The sequence below is a fragment of the Colobus angolensis genome, unplaced genomic scaffold (genome assembly GCF_000951035.1).
Source record: "Colobus angolensis palliatus isolate OR3802 unplaced genomic scaffold, Cang.pa_1.0 Scaffold42, whole genome shotgun sequence".
Lineage (NCBI taxonomy): Eukaryota > Metazoa > Chordata > Mammalia > Primates > Cercopithecidae > Colobus > Colobus angolensis.
Window position 1 is genome coordinate 4,319,763 of NW_012117599.1, and position 6,509 is coordinate 4,326,271.

The window sequence follows — 6,509 nt, forward strand, 5'->3', positions numbered from 1 at the left end:
TTTTATATAGGTCTTGTGGTGTTTCCTCTTAAATTCTTTTCTAGGTATTTAAATTTTGATGCCTTTTATGAACTGTATCCCATTTCCCCATTGCATTTTCTTACTGGCCTTTTTTTCTGCCATAAGGAATCTATTTATATACAAAGAATTCTATTATTTTGTATTATTTTATAGCTGATACAAACCTTTATTATTTTCACCGCGTGGGATCTCACATGTATGAAGTTACATAACCGATGTATAAGGCTGTCCTACTCTCTGCTTGTAAAATCATTCTTAGTTTGGAGAATGGGATTTAATATGTCAGGATTTCATGGTGTTTCCCAAAAAACTTCATGATTTCCAGGTGCTCTGGGAATGACTGTAGCCACACATCTCAGAATGTCCCAGATATTCCCAATTTCAAAGATTTTTCCCTTTGTTAACCCATGAGTCAGACCATATGTCCTTTGATCTTTGCTTCAGAAAATATTGTCATGGTATTTAGAAACAGGGACAGCCAGGCAAAGTTGTAACACATGGGATGCTTTTCCTGTGAGCCCCTAGCTTTCCTCTCAGTATTCTCCCTGGTTATGTGCTTCTGGTGCGTGCATGTGTGCATGTGCACACGTGCATACACACACACACACACACACACACACACTCTGGCATCCTGGAGGAAAAGGATTTTGTTCAAATACAACCACATGAACTGCCTGTACAGCCTAGACTCAGGATCGCCCTAAGGGAGCTGGCATGGGAGGTTTCAGAGCTGGGCAGACTGGGCGAGGACCCCTCATCTGTGTTTGCTGAGGGTCACTGAGCCTCTTTGAGCCTCCGTTCTCCATAGGTGAAAGGAGTGTATCATATCTGCCTTGCAGCGGTGTTGTGGGACTCAGAAAATGTCCGTAACCTCCATGCCCAGTGTAGAGTAGGAGCTGGGAAATAATACCCGTGACTGTGATTTTGTGAGGTGTTCCAGATAACTGGTCAGGTCTTTAAGAAAATTCCTTGGGCTTCATACTCCACTCCTAGCTGTGGAAGCAAAGCAACCAGAATGAGAATGCAGGAAGCATGGGGTGGCCATCTGCCAGTTCTCCCTTTTGTATGCCTATCTCTGCAAACAAACCCACCAACGGCTAGATTGCCCATGATAACAAGCCAGCCTCCACTCAGAGCTCACTGTGCAATGACAGTGTGGAAGACATTTGTGATTTTTTTGCTGTCACCACCAACTATCTACCCTTCCTGTTACCACCGCAGTCTTCCTTCTGGGGATGCCTCACTACACATAGATGTGGGAGATAGGCCGGAAGTCTAATGGAGGGTCTACCTTTCCCCAAGGGGCAGGCGAGTGATCTAAACAGGGGTCATCACTCTCTTCCCTCTCTCTGGGATTTTAAATAAGTGACATCCCAATATGGGGACAATTGAGGTCATATCAGTCACTGTGGCAGCCACATCATGTGGTTCTTAATGGTTTTCTTACCTTTGCTTGCCGCTCTATTTTAAGTCAGTGAGCCCCCAGTATTGTTCCACTCGATTGACATTTTGTTCAGCATAGCCTGATTCGGTTTCTGTCTTTTGCAACAGGAGCACTGTCTGATACAACCACACTCCAAGAGGAAAATAGAAAAAGGGAGCTCATACCACTTAAAAAGATTTCTCTTTACTGTGGTCATCATCCAGGGCTTGGGAGACAGTGAAATCTTAAAAGATACCAGTATGCCAGGCGCAGTGGCTGATGCCTGTAATCCCAGCACTTTGGGAGGCCGAGGGGGGCCGCATCACCTGAGGTCAGGAGCTCGAGACCAACCTGGCCAATATGGTGAAGCCCAGTCTCTACTAAAAATACAAAAATTAGCCGGGCGTGATGGTGGGTGTCTGTAATCCCAGCTCCTCAGGAGGCTGAGGCAGGAAAATCACCTGAACCCAGGAGGCGGAGGTTGCAGTGAGCTGAGATCATGCCACTGCACTCCAGCCTGGGTAACAGAGCAAGACTCTGCCTCAAAAAAAAAAAAAAAAAAAAAAAGACACCACGAAATGGACACAACAACTGAGTTGCAGTTATGCATCATCCCATTAGAGAGGATTTGGGGGTAGAAGAATGCCTTTCTGTTTGCCAATGTATCATCAAAGGGACGAGAGGATAAAGAGGCGGAAGGGGAGTGGTGAATATCAACTTATGCAACCACCACTCAAACACAAACTCTTTGCATCCTTTTAGGAGAACTTGAAACAATTTCAATTTTCAGGATGGGGAAAAGTAAAAGCCCTATTTGCCCTTTCTCTCTTCTTTATCCATGGTCTCCACATTGCTCCTTGGCCCTGAGAAAGCTGCCACAAAGCATTTTACTCGTTATCTGATTGTCATTCTATTTAACATGTCCCCTGGTCTGCTGGCTGATGGTAGTTTAAGCAGGATCTAATTGGTAACATATTGCCAATTGAATTAAGTGCCATATGATAGAGATTTAAACCATGGTAATTTTTCTATAAAGAAAAAAATCTGTCAACGGGCTATAGTCGAGGAACAGCAATAAATCAAATTGTCATGTTTATTAGTTATTGCAGGAGTCTAGTTGTCTTGTATTCATTATAACCCCCCATTTTTAGCACAGATAAAAGCTATAAAGAGGAATATCTGTGCAAGACGCTTTTTAATAGGTTTATATTTGTACGCAAACACCTGCTTGTATTTTAATGATGAGAACAATGGTGCCATTTCACTTTGAAAGGAGCATGTATTTTTGGCTGTTTTCTGGATGAAGAACAATGTTTTTAGTTTTTGGCAAAGCTATGTTTTAAAACATTGAGAATCAACTCACTAATAACCAAAAAAAAAAAGAAAAAAGGCACATGAAAGCAGAAATGAGATATGACTTGTTTGTCAGACTTGGAAATACTAAAAGAACAGATAGGATGATTGCACTAAAGGATTTCTATAACAGTCATTGCAATTTAACTTGTAATATTCAAAAACTGGAAATCAACTAAATTTTCATATATGGGAACGGTTGTACAAATTATGGAACATCAGTTCCAGAGGGTGCAAATGGGTCATTTGAAAGAACAAGTTAAATCATACCTAATGGCATGTCATTAAGAACCAACATTATTTGTACTTTTCCTTTCCATTTAACTTGCCTTTACCAAAGGTGGATTTCAACACATTTTCCTTACATGACTCGGAAATAATATAACAGCATTTTACATATGTAGACTCACTGAGCCCTCATAAAGCCCTGTGAACTCTGTAAGACAGGGCATTATAGGACACTTCACAGAAAAAGACGTGGCAGTGCAGAAGAGAAAAGTTATTTCTGGAAGGGTCCATAGCCGTCAACCTTGATAGGCAGAACATCAGACTACGGGTCCTTCCTCTGAGTGGTGGTGTAGAAAAGATGGTCGGAATTTGGAAACCAGCATCGAGCTCCTCACCATACCTTCAGCTTTCACTGTGACTTTGAACTTGTTTCTTAAACTCTGAAACTGGACGTCCTCACTGGTCACGTCTTGTTACTACTTGCTTTGTATTCTGGGTGTGACGCGTGGGGGACGGGGACACAGGATCTAGAGATGGCCAGATCCCAATGCTGCTATTTCCCAGCTCTGCACTCTTAGGCTACCTACCAGTCTCTCCTCTAAAATAAGCATAATCGCCATGGCTCAGATACAACAACGAAATGTGTGTAAAATGCCGAGCGCCACGTCTCACACCTGAGAGGCACTGAACGCATGTGATGTACTATCATTTGGATGTCACCGTCCCATGTGCCTATTTCCTGGTTTGCTGTACAAGATGTGTGTGAGTACATGTGATCGAGCCCCCAGAGCTCCAGATCAGGTTCCTCTCACAAGCAGGCCTCGTAGGGAGGGGTGTTCTGTACTTTTCCTCTTTCCTGCTCACTACTTGTCTGTAGCTGCAGTGTAAGGACTGTAATGTCACTGCTCTGGCCTTAAGTGTCACCTCCCAAACCCATTTTACACACACCATCTCCCACCTTCCACCTTTCCCAAACTTTTACCATGTCCCTTCGAGTCCGATGGCTTAATTGTACAAAAGATAGTGATGATGATAATGATGATGATGATGACAATGATAACAGCTGCGAATACCAATGATAACAGCTGCTAATACTTACTGAGCCCTTTCAATGTGCTAGGCACTCTTCTAAGCACTTGGAATGTATTAGCTTATTTAATTCTTACTTAAGAGGAAAGACTACTATCTACTATTGTACTTGTGTTACAGATGTGGAAACTCTGATGCAGAGATGTATAGTGACTTGCCCAAGACCATCATGTTAGAGTGGGGATTTAAACCTCGAAACCTAGAAAATAAGCAATGTATATATTTTTCTATTTTCTGAATGCAAATCAAATATAAATATGCATAACACAACTAAACACTAAGTGAAGTCACGCCTAGAACAAGGGAATAGCAGTTGACAGAAACACAACCAAAACTAAGAATACTGAATGTCTGTATTACTTTCACTGCAATCATTTCACTTCAACAGTGAGTTGGGACAGCCCTAGGTAAAAAGGCGCTCTTGTAGTTAGAACATTCTTACATTCTGCACCAAGGAACACATACTTTTAATAATGGCAGAGACAATATTTTTGGTGGATTATTTAGTTTGCACGATCAACATTCAAAGAATGAGTTTACCACCACTTTGTTATTGTAAACACTTGGATTTTAGCTACCTGAATCATCCCCCCTTTGAATAAAAGGAATTATGAAATGCATGTGTAGACATTATTTCATTTTTACATTTGTGAGACTTGAATAGCAAGGAAATCACATATTAGGGAAAAAAACTCTTTGTCTTACAATTAGTTCTCTTTGGTTTCAAAAATCCGATCACTGTGTATATTGCATTATACCATATGTGTGTGTATATGTATATACACACATAAACACACATACACACAATGTAATGTGTATAAATACATGATGTGTGTATTCACACACACGTACATAAATACACACATATATAATGTTCCATCCAAGGAATACAAAGATAGTGCTGTTAGCCCCTAATAGTGAGGAGGTCATTACTCCAAGTCATTTCTGCAGGAGTGACGGTGGCCTTAGGTGGAACCGCCCATGCTCTCTCCTTGTGAGCTCACTCACTGGGGCCATAGACTAGCGTCCAGTCTGTGGCCATGTCATGGTTTCTTTTTCTGAGGTTATAGCTAATGGGCCACATGAGGTTAAGACACACTTTTCATAAGGCCCCAGCCAGCATCATACATGTGTGTGTGAGCATGTTCACACCCAGGTTATGTCTTCTTTATGTGCACCCTCCACCACACACACACACACACACACACTCTCACGGCTTTAGCGACCAACTTTGGTCATATCCCATCTCTTCCTTCTCAATCCCTCTGACTGTTCACCAGGGCCTGGACCATCTCGGTGAGGCTGACCAAGAATGCTCCCCACTGCCCTGCCCAGTGGAGCATGGGCACAGCTACTTGGAGTGCCACCCTTCAGGGCACAAAGTGGGGGCTACCTCTCTTCCACACAAGGCATCCCAGAGGGCCCATACGCCCTCCAGTTTGATCTTACCTCTCAGCTCCCGTTCCTTTTCTTTCTCTCCCCAGTAAATTGTTGAACGTCTTTCTTCTGAGGCTGAGCGTGGAGCTGTCTTCTCGCTGGCGAGCTTTCTGAATGGCACTTTCTGTACAAACAGGAAGAGCATGTGTGGTCACAACCCAAGTGTGCAGGTGTTGATAGAGGATGTGAAAGTGTGGAGGCGAGTGACTAAACCAGATACCCAACCGGCCAGCTCTCACTTGTGGCAGGGCCTGGTCCAGAAGGCTGGAAGCAGAAACCTGGACTCTACTCTGGGGAGACCAACTGACAAAAGCAGAGGACGGTGGCCATGGAGGCCAAGGGAGAAGGCCCTTTGACTCTACTGCTTTCTAACCCTATGTGGACCCCGTAAAAGAATCCCAGGAACATTTTGGAATCTCTTAGATATATGATTATCAGGAATGTTGATTTCAATGGGCTGCTTAACTTGTCCGAAGCTCTGCTGGTTTACCAGGCTGTCTGGGCATCCAAGAGATCAGGACCAAAGGCTCATCCTACCTCAGGACTGTGACAAATCTTCCAGACCTTTCTAGAACAAAGCCACACCAGGAAAGAAGAGTCTTAGGTGAGGAATCAGATGTTCCAAGGCTGCTCTACATGACCTACGTGATGGGTGTTACCTCCTCGTCTCCCAATCAGTCAACCCGTAGGAGCTGGGCTTCCTGCCCCACATCCTTCCCTCTCCTCATTCACACCTGGAATTATTTTCACTGATGACACCAGGGATTCACCAATGGATGCTTTTTCAGTTCCTGTCTTATTTGTCTCCCCTGCAGTGTTTGACTTCCCTGTAGTGTTGACCATTTCTTTCCTCCCAGAACTTCTGCCTGGGCCGCCATGACTCCATACTCTCCTGGTTTTTGCCAGGCGGTCTCTCACACTGGCAGGTTTCCATTCTTTGGTCTTCATTTTCGCCCTC

General features: G+C 43.6%; 1 long non-coding RNA gene across 1 annotated transcript; it reads right to left on the minus strand.

The window, feature by feature from the left end:
- Window positions 1-649: 649 nt before the first annotated feature.
- LOC105522145 lies at window positions 650-5,843 on the minus strand. The gene is made up of 2 exons (XR_001003394.1): window positions 5,564-5,843; window positions 650-1,014 (listed from the first exon to the last, which is right to left on the minus strand). It is a non-coding gene; the product is annotated as an uncharacterized LOC105522145 (long non-coding RNA).
- Window positions 5,844-6,509: the final 666 nt, after the last annotated feature.